Raw genomic sequence first — 19,742 nt, forward strand, 5'->3', positions numbered from 1 at the left:
TATATAAAAAAAATAAGGTGACAGTAGTAGGGAGATAAGGCCGGTTCTGCCCCAAGAGGCGGCTCTGCGGCTCATAGCCGCCTCCCACTCCCCCTCTGACCTTGGGGATGACCTTGGGCTGCCCCTCCACTTCCTCCGACCTTGGGGTTGACCTTGGGTTGCGCCTCGAACTTGAAGAAGGTTACGGGGGTTTTTTTCGCGCGTTTTTAGATATTTTCCCGCGTTTTTGGACTTTGTCGTTTTTCTAGTCATAGAAGACTAGGAGGTTTTTCACTTTTTGAATGGCAACGTCAAAGTTTTGGTTGTTATGACAACCAGAGTTTTTTAGTTTTCAGTTGGCAACACTTGTTGCTATGTTTTAACTTATGCGGTGTTTAACGTTCATGGCGCCATCTATTGAGAGGTTGATTTTTTTATTTCCGGACTTTTGAATATTTCTGCGAATTTAATTATTTTTATTTTTACAGAATGTGGCGGCCGGGAATCGAACACCCAAACTTTGAGTTAGCAAAAACGTATGCTAACCACTATGCTATATTTTTCATTACTCTTTCAGTCTTAATGTGAATCTGTACCATGACAACGAATATTACAATTAAATTAATTTTAAAACCATCAGTTAATTTACTCTTTAGTACTAATCATGGCATATCATTAACTGAATTTCAGCTCATAATTGAAACTATCATCATCATTATTATTATTATTATTTTTCATAATTACAATGTTTTCACTTAAGTAAAGATTTATTTAAATACAACCCATTCGAGATTTTAGATTTATTTCAATGCTTTGTGGACATGAAATATATTTTAAACTTTGATTTTCTTTTTCATGCATTTCAAACTTTATCCTTTTTATTTTTTCTAACTTGTTAAATTTTCTTAACTAATTTCTTTTTTCTTTGTCAAATTTACAAATAATTTTTCTAACTTGTAAAAATTTCGAAGAAATAATTTTCTTAACTAATTTTTTTTTTTGACTTTCATACAACAAAATATTTTTTCTTATTTGTTAAATTTTCTAAGAAATAATAAACTTAAATATTCTTTCATACATTTTGAACTTTAACGTTTTTTTCCTGTCATTTAGCACTTTGATTTTTTTTCACTATTTTAGCGTTTTTCAATTATTTTCAGTCTTTAACTATTTTCTTAGCTTTTTAGTCTTTAACTAATTTCAAGCATTTCAGACTTAGATTATTTTTTCGTGATTTCGATTTTTTTAGTATATTTTAGAGTTTGATCATTTTCTCGCTTGTTTTTACTTTATCGTTTTTTTTTTTTTTCCGATATTTTTAAACTTAGAAATTTTTCACAAGTAGTGACTGGAATCGAACCTTCAAATTTTTCGAAACATTATCATGTCTACAATTTTTGCAATCATGTCAAACTTGCAATCAATTTACTCTTAGTAGTAATTAACACTTATCATTAACAAATTTTTACGGATTTTAAAAAATCAACTTAATTAATTTTTTCCAGTAAGCAAATTTCGCACTCAAGTTACATTTCATCACTGCATATACGTTTCAAGAGTTTCATTGAATTTATCACATTCCATTTAATTAACTCTAATAATTACTTTTTCATTAATACTTAACTTAATCATTTTATCATACATTTATTCCAGTTACAAAATTATGCTTAAAAGTTATTTATTTTTCTTAGCACAAGAGATTTTAACATGTTCCTACTAAAATGCTTTTCACTCCAGTTTGAGTTTACTAAAATAGCAACTCATTTACGATTTAGATTCATTTAATCGTCTTTGATTCTTTTTCATTATTATTATTTTACATTATCACATACGTTATTATTTTTATACATTTATCCATTTAATTTTCCAAAATCTACAATCAATTTACTCTTCGTATTAATTACTGCATAACATTAACAAATTTTCATAGAATTTAAAAATCATCTTATGTAATTTTTTCAGTAGATAAATTTCCCACTCAAGTTACATTTCATCACTACATATGCTTTTAAAGAGTTTCATTTAATTTATCGCATTTCATTTAATTAACTCTAATAATTATTTTTTATCATCGTTATTTAAGTTAATCATATTTTCCTTTATTTATTTTTCATGCAAACACTCTTGATGGAATAAAACAAAATTTTTAAACTTTCATGAATTAAATCCCCTCTGACTATTTTATTTTACTTTACCATACTTTACTATTTTACTTACTGCGTTTTACTATTTATCATTCATTACAGCTTTTCCAAAATATTACTTTACAACCAACTAATTTCATTAACAGAATTTTCATTACAATTTATAAATTTCACTTTTATTTAATTATTTTTACCTACGCTAAAATAAAACACATCACATAAAAAAGTTAAACATCAATGAAGAACCCGAGAAATGTTAAAATTATAAGTCAAGTATCAAAACTTCATGTCAAAAAATTTTAAAAATAGACTTACCGAAAAATAACTTCTACTGAAATTCATTTCAAAACTTGGAATCAATTTACTCTTAGCATTAATAAACACTTATCATTAAGAAATTTTCATGGATTTTAAAAATCAACTTATTTAATTTTTTTCCAGTAAGCAAATTTCGCACTCAAGTAACATTTCATCACTTTATATGCTTTTCAAGAGTTTCATTTAATTTATCACATTTTATTTAATCAACTCTATTAATTATTTTTGATTAGTATTTAACTTAGTCATTTTATTGCATAGTGTTTTACTTTATTATTATTTTTTTTTTTTCATACAAGCACTCTTGTTAGAATAAAACAAAATTTTCAACCTTCATGAATTAGAATCACTTTGGCTATTTCATTTTCCCAATAATATTTTACTTTAACAACTAATTTCTTTAACAAAATCGATATCATTTATTTTAGTCTTTATCCTTTTCGAACGATACATTCAAATGGACAGCTATACGTCAAATTAAGAAACTTAATCTAAATTTTGACAAATTAAGTTATAGCTAAATACTGACTAAAATTAAGTACAAAAGACTAACCTTTTTGGGGTGAAATCCCTCAAGTACCAGCTATCGCGAAGTTATTTAAAAACAGTGAATGAAATTGTAATAAGTGGATTGTTAATTATAACTCAATCTCACAAAATTACAATTACACGCATGTTTTATTTGAAATCACTGCATACGGCTGGCTGCCCATCCTCGATTTGCAGAACGCATGCCGTGATATCGCAAATCAACTCGGCTGTTGAAAAAAACTACCGTAATGCTACAGCACTTCGGATCGTCCACACTCACCGAGACGAATTGAGAAAATGACTTTATCAATATTGCTATCTACCCCTTTACCGATAACAGATAACAAACCCCACGTGCGAGTATTATTCACCACCTGGCCTACGTCTTTCAAGTGATGTCACTGTTTCTGACCAATTAAAATTAGTTCACGTTTCTCAAATATCAAGCACATAGATCGGCAATAGCCTGATGTCTGGTTTTCCAAACAAAATTTTAGATTTTAATTCGTAGTTTCGAATTAATTTCTTTTTCATTTCAAACTTATAAAAAAAAATTTCCAGCTTGTAAGAATATTTCTTTCAAAAACAGATTTTTGATTCAAAACAGTATTTTTTCAAACTTGTAATATTTTTCTACTTAGAAAATGAAATCAAAAATTTTTGTTTTCTTTAATCATATAAAATGTTTTTTAAGAAATAATTTCTCAAACTTGTAATATTTTTCCACTAATTAAAAAAAAAAATCAATTTTTTTTTTTTTCAATCATATAAAAATAAATTTTTATTCTTACAACAATAAATTTTTCCGCAAAAATATTTTTTTCAAATCAAAATAATAATAATAATAATATTTTTGTAACATATTGTTTTTTTTTTTCCTTTCAATCTTTTTTTTTTTTTTTTTCAAAAATTTTCAAACTTACAAAATAAAATTTTTTCAACTGAATCTTCAAACGAAATGATTTAATTAAATTTAAAACTCAATATCACTTTACTCTTAGTATTAATAACCAATAGCACTTAACCATTTACTCTTTGCACTCTAAGTATTAATTAACACACACGCATTACAAATAATAATAATAATGTTTAAGATACTTACAAATCATCCACTCAAGCTTTCAAATATCCATCTAGCATGTTATTGTTCATTCGTGTGAGGGAACTTGTAATAAAACTTTACTTATCAACCGAAATTATAAGCGAAAATATCGCATTTTTTTAGCACTTAATATAATCCTACAATTAACAAATTGGTTTTAACTTTGAATTTAAGAAAAATAAAAACTATTACACACTTAGTAACATATCTATCGATGTATATTATTTCATGACAAATCACAAATAGGTGAGGATCTTTTATCGATCATGTGACCAACTAAGTTAAGAAAGAGCGTTCTTATCTCATATGAGAATTTATAAGTCTTTAATATTTCTCTTTAATGTAAGTGTATTGATACGTACGAGTTTGTGTATGTGAATATAACTGTGTATTGTTTTCAAACCATTGTCATGTTTAAGCTTTACGGTTCTAATTTTGACTTTCCACTTAGCATTATTTGAAGTCCTTCGCATGCATTAAACTATAGAAATATTACAAAAATTATATTTTCATTCAGTCTTAATTACAAAACCATACAATAAGATGAAGACAACACCGATAGTATAAAGATTACTTACAATAAAGTGCATATAAAAAATATATGTAAGAGTGATTTCAAAGTATAATCCATCAACCATATTCAACAACTCAATCAAAACACAAGTCTCTTTTAAAATGATAAACACAATTTATTCACACACACAGTAAAAGACAATTAAAAAAACTTTCATCCTTAAGTAAAACTCTTCAAAACTTTCAAGCGTATTTTTAACATCGATTGCATCAAATAAATCAGACACATGACATTTTAAACATGGACTATCAACATTCAAAGTAACGAAGTCACGAGTCAAGTTTTCCCAATTAACATTAAAAAGAACCCGTTCGAAAAAAGTGTCGAACTTTCGACCCCTTGTTAATGATTCACATTCATGCACTCTCATGTAAAAAATGAATCCATTTTTACAATCCACACATTCTTTTTTAGAAAGGTAGTTTATGTTGCATATGAGCTCATCAAATAGTCACTTACGTAGAGAATCAGCCAGTTTACGAACTTCTTGTGATGTATATGTGCTGATTTTATCACATCGACAATCACAGGGATATTTTTTCTCAATTTCCGAAAGGATGTACTCTTTTAGAGTATAAGTCATAAGTTTGTCTTTGACACTACGTGAGATACAAGGGGACGCGTAGCACAATTTGTCAATCTGGCTTTCCAAAAGTAGAACTCTATCAGGCATCAACTGGAACACTTCTCGTTTCAGTTTGAACAATCTTTGCACACTAACACAGATGTTACCATTCGCACTCGACTCTCCTTTTTTATAACAAAAACGAAATCACGGTCTTCGATTAATTTTTGATTTATATTTTTACGTAGGCTTGAAATAACTGATCTCCACACATCTGGTTCTAAGGAAATACCATCCATAGTTGGTCGAAAAATACCATCTTTCCCACACGTATATCTTCTAATATGCACGCGTGTACGTTTCCGAAAAGCATTCACCTAAAGTGAAAATACAATCACCCAAGTGTATCATATCATCAGGCTGTGGAGAAGCCTCAATGTTCATTTTCATGTTCGTTGCATCCCATCTGTTCATCTTCAGGCTTCAAAGTTTCAGAATGATTTTCACCAGCGTTAGTCATTCTTAACTCTCATAGGATTAGGAGTCACAATACTAAAACAACTTCCTGTGAACTTAAAAAATAAATCAAACTAGGTTTTAACACTAGCTGGTGAAGAAAAATCCTAAGTACATAGAATAAAATTTCACGATCTCTTTCAAAGCTCAGAATCACCCTGAAAATGATTCTCCAAACATCCACTATAAACCAATGAATATTCACTTTAACCAATGAGAAGTGTACATAAATCTCTTGCTACTGACGTCATAGAATATCACATGAACTTTTGAGCAGAATTGTGTTGTTTTACACAGTATTCAGATTTTTAGAAAATGCCAACACTTTGACTTCCAAATTCATCCTGACCTACTACGAGTAATTTTAAGATGGTAGCAGGTTTTCACATCACATCGAATGCCGATGACGGTTTCGCATCTCACGCATGACATGATCAATCACGTGTAATTGATCATGTCAATTTGCATGAGATGCGAAACCGTCATCGACATTCGGTGTGATGTGAAAACCTGCTACCATCTTAAAATTACTCGTAGTAGGTCAGGATGAATTTGGAAGTCAAAGTGTTGGCATTTTCTAAAAATCTGAATACTGTGTAAAACAACACAATTCTGCTCAAAAGTTCATGTGATATTCTATGACGTCAGTAGCAAGAGATTTATGTACACTTCTCATTGGTTAAAGTGAATATTCATTGGTTTATAGTGGATGTTTGGAGAATCATTTTCAGGGTGATTCTGAGCTTTGAAAGAGATCGTGAAATTTTATTCTATGTACTTAGGATTTTTCTTCACCAGCTAGTGTTAAAACCTAGTTTGATTTATTTTTTAAGTTCACAGGAAGTTGTTTTAGTATTGTGACTCCTAATCCTATGAGAGTTAAGAATGACTAACGCTGGTGAAAATCATTCTGAAACTTTGAAGCCTGAAGATGAACAGATGGGATGCAACGAACATGAAAATGAACATTGAGGCTTCTCCACAGCCTGATGATATGATACACTTGGGTGATTGTATTTTCACTTTAGGTGAATGCTTTTCGGAAACGTACACGCGTGCATATTAGAAGATATACGTGTGGGAAAGATGGTATTTTTCGACCAACTATGGATGGTATTTCCTTAGAACCAGATGTGTGGAGATCAGTTATTTCAAGCCTACGTAAAAATATAAATCAAAAATTAATCGAAGACCGTGATTTCGTTTTTGTTATAAAAAAGGAGAGTCGAGTGCGAATGGTAACATCTGTGTTAGTGTGCAAAGATTGTTCAAACTGAAACGAGAAGTGTTCCAGTTGATGCCTGATAGAGTTCTACTTTTGGAAAGCCAGATTGACAAATTGTGCTACGCGTCCCCTTGTATCTCACGTAGTGTCAAAGACAAACTTATGACTTATACTCTAAAAGAGTACATCCTTTCGGAAATTGAGAAAAAATATCCCTGTGATTGTCGATGTGATAAAATCAGCACATATACATCACAAGAAGTTCGTAAACTGGCTGATTCTCTACGTAAGTGACTATTTGATGAGCTCATATGCAACATAAACTACCTTTCTAAAAAAGAATGTGTGGATTGTAAAAATGGATTCATTTTTTACATGAGAGTGCATGAATGTGAATCATTAACAAGGGGTCGAAAGTTCGACACTTTTTTCGAACGGGTTCTTTTTAATGTTAATTGGGAAAACTTGACTCGTGACTTCGTTACTTTGAATGTTGATAGTCCATGTTTAAAATGTCATGTGTCTGATTTATTTGATGCAATCGATGTTAAAAATACGCTTGAAAGTTTTGAAGAGTTTTACTTAAGGATGAAAGTTTTTTTAATTGTCTTTTACTGTGTGTGTGAATAAATTGTGTTTATCATTTTAAAAGAGACTTGTGTTTTGATTGAGTTGTTGAATATGGTTGATGGATTATACTTTGAAATCACTCTTACATATATTTTTTATATGCACTTTATTGTAAGTAATCTTTATACTATCGGTGTTGTCTTCATCTTATTGTATGGTTTTGTAATTAAGACTGAATGAAAATATAATTTTTGTAATATTTCTATAGTTTAATGCATGCGAAGGACTTCAAATAATGCTAAGTGGAAAGTCAAAATTAGAACCGTAAAGCTTAAACATGACAATGGTTTGAAAACAATACACAGTTATATTCACATACACAAACTCGTACGTATCAATACACTTACATTAAAGAGAAATATTAAAGACTTATAAATTCTCATATGAGATAAGAACGCTCTTTCTTAACTTAGTTGGTCACATGATCGATAAAAGATCCTCACCTATTTGTGATTTGTCATGAAATAATATACATCGATAGATATGTTACTAAGTGTGTAATAGTTTTTATTTTTCTTAAATTCAAAGTTAAAACCAATTTGTTAATTGTAGGATTATATTAAGTGCTAAAAAAATGCGATATTTTCGCTTATAATTTCGGTTGATAAGTAAAGTTTTATTACAAGTTCCCTCACACGAATGAACAATAACATGCTAGATGGATATTTGAAAGCTTGAGTGGATGATTTGTAAGTATCTTAAACATTATTATTATTATTTGTAATGCGTGTGTGTTAATTAATACTTAGAGTGCAAAGAGTAAATGGTTAAGTGCTATTGGTTATTAATACTAAGAGTAAAGTGATATTGAGTTTTAAATTTAATTAAATCATTTCGTTTGAAGATTCAGTTGAAAAAATTTTATTTTGTAAGTTTGAAAATTTTTGAAAAAAAAAAAAAGATTGAAAGGAAAAAAAAAAACAATATGTTACAAAAATATTATTATTATTATTATTTTGATTTGAAAAAAATATTTTTGCGGAAAAATTTATTGTTGTAAGAATAAAAATTTATTTTTATATGATTGAAAAAAAAAAAATTGATTTTTTTTTTTTTAATTAGTGGAAAAATATTACAAGTTTGAGAAATTATTTCTTAAAAAACATTTTATATGATTAAAGAAAACAAAAATTTTTTGATTTCATTTTCTAAGTAGAAAAATATTACAAGTTTGAAAAAATACTGTTTTGAATCAAAAATCTGTTTTTGAAAGAAATATTCTTACAAGCTGGAAATTTTTTTTTATAAGTTTGAAATGAAAAAGAAATTAATTCGAAACTACGAATTAAAATCTAAAATTTTGTTTGGAAAACCAGACATCAGGCTATTGCCGATCTATGTGCTTGATATTTGAGAAACGTGAACTAATTTTAATTGGTCAGAAACAGTGACATCACTTGAAAGACGTAGGCCAGGTGGTGAATAATACTCGCACGTGGGGTTTGTTATCTGTTATCGGTAAAGGGGTAGATAGCAATATTGATAAAGTCATTTTCTCAATTCGTCTCGGTGAGTGTGGACGATCCGAAGTGCTGTAGCATTACGGTAGTTTTTTTCAACAGCCGAGTTGATTTGCGATATCACGGCATGCGTTCTGCAAATCGACGATGGGCAGCCAGCCGTATGCAGTGATTTCAAATAAAACATGCGTGTAATTGTAATTTTGTGAGATTGAGTTATAATTAACAATCCACTTATTACAATTTCATTCACTGTTTTTAAATAACTTCGCGATAGCTGGTACTTGAGGGATTTCACCCCAAAAAGGTTAGTCTTTTGTACTTAATTTTAGTCAGTATTTAGCTATAACTTAATTTGTCAAAATTTAGATTAAGTTTCTTAATTTAACGTATAGCTGTCCATTTGAATGTATCGTTCGAAAAGGATAAAGACTAAAATAAATGATATCGATTTTGTTAAAGAAATTAGTTGTTAAAGTAAAATATTATTGGGAAAATGAAATAGCCAAAGTGATTCTAATTCATGAAGGTTGAAAATTTTGTTTTATTCTAACAAGAGTGCTTGTATGAAAAAAAAAATAATAATAATAAAGTAAAACACTATGCAATAAAATGACTAAGTTAAATACTAATCAAAAATAATTAATAGAGTTGATTAAATAAAATGTGATAAATTAAATGAAACTCTTGAAAAGCATATAAAGTGATGAAATGTAACTTGAGTGCGAAATTTTCTTACTGGAAAAAAATTAAATAAGTTGATTTTTAAAATCCATGAAAATTTCTTAATGATAAGTGTTTATTAATGCTAAGAGTAAATTGATTCCAAGTTTTGAAATGAATTTCAGTAGAAGTTATTTTTCGGTAAGTCTATTTTTAAAATTTGCTGACATGAAGTTTTGATACTTGACTTATAATTTTAACATTTCTCGGGTTCTTCATTGATGTTTAACTTTTTATGTGATGTGTTTTATTTTAGCGTAGGTAAAAATAATTAAATAAAAGTGAAATTTATAAATTGTAATGAAAATTCTGTTAATGAAATTAGTTGGTTGTAAAGTAATATTTTGGAAAAGCTGTAATGAATGATAAATAGTAAAACGCAGTAAGTAAAATAGTAAAGTATGGTAAAGTAAAATAAAATAGTCAGAGGGGATTTAATTCATGAAAGTTTAAAAATTTGTTTTATTCCATCAAGAGTGTTTGCATGAAAAATAAATAAAGGAAAATATGATTAACTTAAATATCGATGATAAAAAATAATTATTAGAGTTAATTAAATGAAATGCGATAAATTAAATGAAACTCATGAAAAGCATATGTAGTGATGAAATATAACTTGAGTGGGAAATTTGGTTACAGTAAAAAATTATTTAAGAAGATAATTTTTAAAATTCATGAAAATATTTGATAGTGATAAGTGTTAATTAATACGAAGAGTAAATTGATTGTAGATTTTGGAAAATTAAATGGATAAATGTATAAAAATAATAACGTATGTGATAATGTAAAATATTAACAATGAAAAAAGAATCAAAGACGATTAAATGAATCTAAATCGTAAATGAGTTGCTATTTTAGTAAACTCAAAGTAGAGTGAAAAGCATTTTAGTAGGAACATGTTAAAATCTCTTGTGCTAAGAAAAATAAATAACTTTTAAGCATAATTTTGTAACTGGAATAAATGTATGATAAAATGATTAAGTTAAGTATTAATGAAAAAGTAATTATTAGAGTTAATTAAATGGAATGTGATAAATTCAATGAAACTCTTGAAACATATATGCAGTGTTGGAATGTAACTTGAGTGCGCAATTTGCTTACTGGAAAAAATTAATTAAGTTGATTTTTTAAAATCTGAGAAAATTTGTTAATGATAAGTGTTAATTACTACTACGAGTAAATTGATTGCAAGTTTGACATGATTGCAAAAATTGAAGACATGATAACGTTTTGAAAAATTTGAAGGTTCGATTCCTGTCACTACTTGTGAAAAATTTCTAAGTTTAAAAATATCGGGAAAAAAAAAAAACGATAAAGTAAAAACAAGCGAGAAAATGATCAAACTCTAAAATATACTAAAAAAAATCGAAATCACGAAAAAATAATCTAAGTCTGAAATGCTTGAAATTAGTTAAAGACTAAAAAGTTAAGAAAATAGTTAAAGACTGAAAATAATTGAAAAACGCTAAAATAGTGAAAAAAAAAATCAAAGTGCTAAATGACAGGAAAAAACGTTAAAGTTCAAAATGTATGAAAGAATATTTAAGTTAATTATTTCTTAGAAAATTTAACAAATAAGAAAAAATATTTTGTTGTATGAAAGTCAAAAAAAAAAAAAAAAAATTAGTTAAGAAAATTATTTCTTCGAAATTTTTACAAGTTAGAAAAATTATTTGTAAATTTGACAAAGAAAAAAGAAAATTTAACAAGTTAGAAAAAATAAAAAGGATAAAGTTTGAAATGCATGAAAAAGAAAATCAAAGTTTAAAATATATTTCAAGTCCACAAAGCATTGAAATAAATCTAAAATCTCGAATGGGTTGTATTTAAATAAATCTTTACTTAAGTGAAAACTTTGTTATTATGAAAAATAATAATAATAATGATGATAGTTTCAATTATGAGCTGAAATTCAGTTAATGATATGCCATGATTAGTACTAAAGAGTAAATTAACTGATGGTTTTAAAATTAATTTAATTGTAATATTCGTTGTCATGGTACAGATTCACATTAAGACTGAAATAGTAATGAAAAATATAGCATAGTGGTTAGCATACGTTTTTGCTAACTCAAAGTTTGGGTGTTCGATTCCCAACTTCAACACTCTGTAAAAATAAAAATAATTAAATTCGTAGAAATAAAAAAATAAAAATAAACCTCTCAATAGATGGCGCCACCGACGTTAAACATAGCATAAGTTAAAACATAGCAACAAGTGTTGCCAACCGAAAACTAAAAACTCTGGTTGTCATGACAACAAGTGTTGCCATTCCAAAACCGAAACTCAAACAAGTGTTGCCATCCAAAAAGTAAAAACTTTGTGGATACCATGACAACAAGTTCAAAATATTCTAAGTCCGAAAACGCGGGAAAAATATCTAAAACGCGGGAAAAACCCTCGTCACCTTCTACGGGTTCTCGCGGCGGCCCCGGTCGTGGGGAGGGTCAACCCCAAGGTCGGGAGGGGGTGGGGAGGAAGTGGAGGAGGCGGTGGGAGGAAGAGTGGGAGGGGGAGGCGGTGTTAACACCGCAACACCGCCTCCTGTTGCAGAACTCTCATTATTTCCCTACTCATAAACCGTATATTCACATGACAGCTTATTGTTTCGCTATGAATTTTTAAAATGTGTCAAGGACTTTTCGAACACCTTGTATCATTCAATAAGTTACCGCACTATATCCAGGGCTAAGGCAGAAATACATGAAATACACCGCCAGCTCAGTCAATTCCAGCCGAGAACTGCAGTTTCGTGCTAATTAGCACTCAACAGCCCGGCATAGGACTAACTGAGCTGGAGGCGGAAAACCTCTTAAGGAAGCCAAGAGTACCAAATAAACTGGTAGCTAACATAGAATTAGCAATGACCAGACGAGTGACCGAAACAATGGTTCGGTTCATCGAATATTGCAGGCAAGGCAGGTATATTCAATAAGTTACCGCCCTATATCCAGGGCTAAGGCAGAAATACATGAAATTCACCGCCAGCTCAGTCAATTCTAGCCGAGAACTGCAGTTTCTAACTTATTGAATATACCTGCCTTGCCTGCAATATTCGAGTTGAACCGAACCATTGTTTCGGTCACTCGTCTGGTCATTACTAATTCTATGTTAGCTACCAGTTTGTTTGGCACTCTTGGCTTCCTTAAGAGGTTTTCTGCCTCCATCTCAGTTAGTCCTATGCCGGGCTGATGAGTGCTAATTAGCACGAAACTGCAGTTCTCGGCTGGAATTGACTGAGCTGGCGGTGTATTTCATGTACCTTGTATCATGCCTAATCCTCATTTATATAACAGCCAATTCACTGATCGAGTAACGCTGACGTCACCAACAATGAAACTCGCGCCTCAGCATGATAATTTGATGGTATTTCTGGTAATGTTTGACATGCAGGGGAATGTTTTATTTTGAGTAGGTTGAACTGAGATAAAAAAATACCTTTGTGCTGACAGTAAAGTAAGAAAGACAACGTTAAAAAAAGCACAAATTTACCAATTACAGCAGACATGTGTTTCGGCGTTACAGGGAACGCCTTTTTTAATGCAAAAAGTAATGAGCTTATGGATGAAAAGACATCCGACAAAAGCAAAAGTGCTTTTTAGGGTTAATGCACTGGAGCTTGGGTTAAAATTTCAACCATCAAAATACAGGGAAATCCCGTTACAACGAATTTCAAGGGACCGAAAACTTTGCTTGTTGTAACAAAAATTTCGTTGTAATGGAATTTTAGCAATGTAATGGAAATTAAAACGGGACTGAAAATTTAATTCGTTGAAACGGATATTTCGTTATATTGGTACTCGTTGTAAGGGGATTTCACTGTATCAGCACCAGACAATTGCTTCGTTCAAATGTAGAAGCAATTTTCACCCGTCATACCTTGACGTTCAATTTTCTAGTTATTTTATATGCTCACACAACAGCCTCCATTTTTTAAGCATGACTTTTGTCATTTTCGCTTCCAATGGAAACACACAAAACTTTCAGATTAGCACTTAGCTCATAGTGTCCGGTGTATAATAACTTGCAAATCTATTTATTCACCCTTTATTATTGTTTCTAAAAAGTTCCTATTAGAGTTTTGAAAATTCAAGCACAAGAAAAACAAGGAGCATTTTGAACTGTCAGAGACATCTGTTACGAAACGGCAATTTGGCTAACGTATTGGTAAAATAAATGGAATCTAATATTAAAAATATTAAACATGCGTATTCAAAATGTAGTTTTTTTCCTCCAATGTTGTTATTCAATTTTGAGACAAAACTCTTTCATGTCATCCACGCTTAGAAAAGACTGAAAATTAAATTTTATGAACGTGCCTAATACTTACTTTTTCAAAGCAGAATTGAGGCTTAAAATTTATCTTGGAAGATTATCAAATTCATTGAGTGAAAAAATCGAATTTAATCAATTCAAAACTCAAAGCTTTTAAAAGAACTTGATTGTTGCAATAAATTAGCGAGGGATTAGTTTTAAAGTTAAACAGATGTTCTTGACGCTGAAGCGTGAAATTGGCTGCACACGATGCTAATATACGCTTTCTCCAAATTCAAGTTTTATAAACATAAAGCATGTGAAAATTGTTAAAAAAAGTGCTTATTAATTATTAAATATCATTCCGCGAAAGACCCACAAGCCCATAATCAAGAAAGTTTTTCTCTTGAAGTAAATTTTAATTAAACTTCTTATTTTTGGACAGTTAAACTCGTAATAAAATTCTTTATATTTCGAAGTATTTCATTAGGTGCTGTTTAATTGTTGTTATACTGTTATTGCTGATTGGGTTTTCTGAAAAGTATTTTTACAAAATTATCTTTTACCTCTACTTGTAAAGTGTCCCCCTAGTTTCGACGACGCGAAATTTCCTTCTCCCTTGTTTTTCAGTTTCAATCATACCTTTTTATATATTTAAGGGAGGATGAAATTCTAAATGTCGGCGAAACTGGGGATTAACCACTTAAAACGATCAAAAGATGTCCTATTGTTTGTACAAGTATTTTTCGCTCGGACAAGAATTTTGAATAATTTATAGGAAATTCGCAATAAAAATATAGTTAAGTTAGAATTTAAATAAGATATAGGTATCCTCTTCTTCAATCAAATTAAACGTGTATTTTTCCCCCCACAATTTCGATAATACCGAGTTAAAAGTTTTTATAACTTTAGTGCGATAAAGGTAAGAATTCTGCAAAAAAGCAGAAGCACTGTAACGACATGAACATTAGGGTCATCATCATCCTATGGCGCGACAGTCTAGAGTGGGATAAGGCCTTCTGTATCAGTCTCCTCTTGATTTGCCACACGCTCTTCGAGTCATAACAGCATTCTCCCAGCGCAGCTTTGGTATTCCACGTCTTTTAGTACAGTATGATTTGGCCAAGAAAAATCTCTTTACAATGCTGCTATTGTCTAAGCGGATAGCGTGATTGAACCAAAAGAATTTTACGGTATGTCATAAAAATGCATGTTTTAATTTCGATCTTATTTTTCTCTGAATTAAACAATCTTAAGTTCATTCGTGGAAAAAAAAAAAAAAACGTTTTGGAGAAGCATTTTTTTCTTCGTGAAAGACAATTTACTTATAAATTATTTTGCTTTTTTTCCTCAAAAAGATCATTTTTGCCCTATTAGTTCAAAGCACAGCTGCTAATAAGATTGAAAAAAAAAAAATGCATTTATATGCGTCAATTGACTCTAATATTTGTTTTTTCGTCCTAATGAATGTCATTTTGTTTGTAAATAAATAGCTAAATATGCAACTTGTTTCTTAATATTAAAAAAAAAAAAAAAGCTGCTGCTATACAGCCGTGGCCAGATAAAGGGCAATAACTGAAAATTTTCTCTTCTTTTCTTTTTTTTTCATTTTTGTCATCTGTTGTACGTTAGCTTTATTGTACAAACTTGCTTATTTGGTTTCTGCTGAACAAAAGGAGCCAAAAAAAAAAAAAAAAAGCATCTAATTCCAACATTTTCTTATTTTTAGTATTGAATCCAGCACATATTTATTCAAATCTCTCGAAAACTCATTTCTGCAGATACTGCCAGTTACCTGCCCGCGGCAGTATACTGGAGATTATTCCTGTGTATACCTTTCAGCCTATCAAGAATCATAGAAAATTTAGTTTAATTATAAAATCGTTTAGCTTAGTAAGTAATTTGAAGGTCACAGATTGTTCCTATTCAATCTTGCTACTTTTGAGCTTGCGGAGATATGGTCTAATTCTAATGAGAAATTAAAGAAGTCCGAAGTTTGTGGATTAAAAGCTACAGAAGGAAGGCTCAATTGGAGCTGGTTCACATTCCTTAAGATAGCTCGTCACAAACCTCGGAAAACTACCATTATATTTCACTCCAGAGTTCTCCGTACCTACCAGTGTATGTGGATCAACCGGTTGGATGAGGATTGAAGACAGTTTTGTTTTTTGACTCAGACCAGGAGCCAAGTAAACCCCTGATCCACCACCCTAGAGGTTTTGGTTTGGAATGGGAGGCTTTGGTTTGGAGAACTTTGGGACCGCGACATACTTAACTTGCCCCAGTCACCATAATTGAACTCAGAGGATCTTCCACCAGCTAGCATCGAACCCGGGACCCTACAGTCACGAGTCTGACGTCTTAACGTTCAGGTTACCACGGCCGTACAAAAATCTTTCAAGAAAAAAGGTAAGAACGTAAACTTCATGAACTTTTTCAACATAGATTTAGATCAGAGGAGATATTAAAAACTGCGCAACCACCAAACAATGTGCAATTGGAACGCTTTTATGGTTAAAGGGCAGAGATCTTGCTTCCAACTCACTAGCAGCAATACACTACATGTCAGGGTTTAAAGGTGGTCTGGAGGAGAAATGGTTGGTTTTTGTCGAAAAACTCTTCAATTACAGACTTTTTAGACATTTCATGTTGGCTTCGCGTTTACTGCAGCAGAGCTTGATGTGCCAACTTCAACAGGTAAAGTCTGGTGAGGTACAAGTGGTTAATTAATTCCAAAAGTGGAGAATCTAGATAAAAATATTGAATATCAATCTATTCTATTTTTCATAAACCTCGTTCATACCAAAACAGCATTGCTGGCCAAATGATCATGGACAATTAAGTAGCATGGAAGTATCTTCAGTAGTAAAAGGTAACCTGACACAGCAGTTTCAAAATTTAGCAATTTAAAATTAGGTCAACTTAGAGTAGAGTGAGGTGCTTTCTGCTCTGTATAAGTAAAAATGATATAAGGGTAGAAGATACAGAGGTATTCTAGCTCCTTTTAGCGTATGTCACAGAAGTTTACCTACCAATGCTCAGGGAGATCAAGATGAAACATCAGGGCGAAAATATTTGACTTATCGGGAAAACTCTTGACCTAAATTTAAGGTAAAAACGGACTTTCTCACCCAATAAATCCAATAAAATGTTTTTTAAGTGTTCTACACTCAAACAGGGTTCTAACACCAATTTCAAATAAGCATTCCCATTTTTTCTGGTGTTTCCTAAGTACTTCAGACTATATTGTGTATCAAACCCTAAGTTTTGTAAATTTGCAGTGCATTGTGGGAACTGTAGCAGAAGAAATTTCGATTCTATAGCGTATAATAACACTTGCTTTTATGTGGCTTATAAACTCTCCTTTCTATAAAAAAAAAAGAACTTTTGGAAGTTTTTAACTACGAAACGCGTTGTAAAAGAATGATGAACAATTCATTTAATACGAAACATTCTCTTTATAGTCGTATTTTCATGGTTTTAAGCCCCTCATCAGAAACATAATGAAAACTCAAATTCCCTTTTTAGTTTTCTCTTAAGCATTTTTCATACAGTCATTAGACTATATTAGCCTTAAGCATGTTCATGGTGCGTATAAAGTCCAGTAGGGGAAGATCGTTTAGTATCGGACAGCGGGTAGTATCGGACAAGGGCTGCTTCTTAATTCCGCAGCCAGGGGCAGCATGTACTGAGTCAACATAGTGTGCCGTATTGGGGAAGAAAGCCACAGACGCCATATTGGTTCAAATCAACCGTTCGTTCTGGTGTGCAAAGCTAGTTGTTTGTTTGTTGAGAGAATTGCAGTGCACGAACTTAACTTCTGAGGCATATATTTACACATAGAGTAAGTTATATTGTTTCATTGTTATACCTTTAGACTGATAGTATATTACTCTAAGTATTATTGGCTATAAAAGTGTTTAGCTTAAGTAATAACATAGTGGTGGTTAAAAGAACTGTAGCTTTACAGTCGGGTTGTATCGGACAAACCAATTTCGGGTTGTATCGGACAAAGTTACTGGCACCGAAATAAAATACTGACGGTGTTTTTCATTGTCCAACAGGTTGAAATGGAAAAATCACGACATAAATGGAATGAAACAAATGTAAAAGAAATCATTGAAAAGAATTAGAGAAGTTAGTGAAAGGTATTTAGTCCCAAAAAGTACTTTGGGTGATATTATCAAAACTTTACGGGAAAACAAAGAAGTGGTAATGAAGCCTGTCTTAGGAAATCACAAAGTTTTCCCAAGAACATTCACAGAAAACACTAAAAGAAAGTTGAAGTATGATGATGAGCCGCTGGAAAACGAAGAGCTGAATCACTGCATAATTTGTAATGAGACATTTGAAGAAGATTGGATCCAATGACAAGCGTGTAAGGGTTGGGCACATGAAAAATGTACTGAGCTAAAACCGGATATTCTTTACTACACGTGTGATTTGTGCTCCAAAGTTTAAAATGAATTTGTTTAAGTTAGGCCTAAACCAACCATAGGCTATATTTTTCAATATTTTATAAAAAATTATTACTTATTTTCATTTTTAGACTTGTATACTATTTTAAGTAACCAACTACTTTGTTCGTTTCATTTTTTGCACATTAAAATGTTATTTCTGAACTATTTGCTTTTATTTCATCATTTTAATGTTTTGTCCGATACAACCCTCCAAAATTTAAAATTGGCCAAAAATAGAGTTTGACAAAAATTCGTTTAAAAAATACGACTTTTTGTTTTTTTAACCAAAGTTTACAATTTATGTTAGGTAACTCAGTACAGCATAATCTAGTGCGAAAACTAATTCTTTACAAATAAAACAAAAAGTGTTATGGTTGAAATGACTTAGGTGTCCGATACTACCCGACCTTCCCTAATCCTTAAATAAAAGTTTTTTTTAGCACTACTAACACTGCGTAGTTGGTCAAAATACCCGCAGTCCGACAGCTTATGGGACCGATGCCAAACCATCAGTAGGGTCCAATGATATAATTTGATAAATTATTCATATCACCAAACTGTCGCTAAACTCGTAAATATGGCACCTTTCTTTTCCTCCTCCTCTATTTATTTTAAGGAATGGGCTCGTTTTCTCAAATGACTGACAGGTGCCATTTGCTCGCGGTTGGACTGTATCAATATGCATGTTTTATTAAGATCTGTCCAAAAATAATTTCAAGCTTTGAGGGGGGGGGTGGTAGCAAAAAGTGTGACATCACGCGCGACACGCGACAAAGGGAGGGGGTAAAACATGATGAAAATGTGACATTATTTATGCACAGCTCTTTATTAACGTAATGTACTGGAATTGTAAAATGTAGAAAAAAAAACACATTTAACTGCTGTAAGTTTATAGTATGCATGGGCTTTAAATGGTTTGATAGAGAATACAAAATAGCATTATGCTATCTTTTATAAGCACTGCTTTGATTTTTTTTCTATTTTTTATCAATTTCCTTGCAGAATAAAAATGATCAAGACATATTTTCAAAATATCATTTATGTGTTGTTATTTGTTGTTTTTCAAAAGAAGTTGCATTCAATTCGAGTTTTGAGTCAGTTGTGAATAACTCTCACAATTTAAAAGAAAAGAAGACATACAGGGTTAGCATAAAAGAATATCTTGATTTAAAAATTCGTATTTCATGAACTATTACACTAACCACAATAAATGGTACACAAAAATATAGATCAAAATTCAAAGTTTTTTTTCACTCACAAA

The sequence above is a fragment of the Uloborus diversus genome, chromosome 1 (assembly GCF_026930045.1).
Source record: "Uloborus diversus isolate 005 chromosome 1, Udiv.v.3.1, whole genome shotgun sequence".
NCBI lineage: Eukaryota > Metazoa > Arthropoda > Arachnida > Araneae > Uloboridae > Uloborus > Uloborus diversus.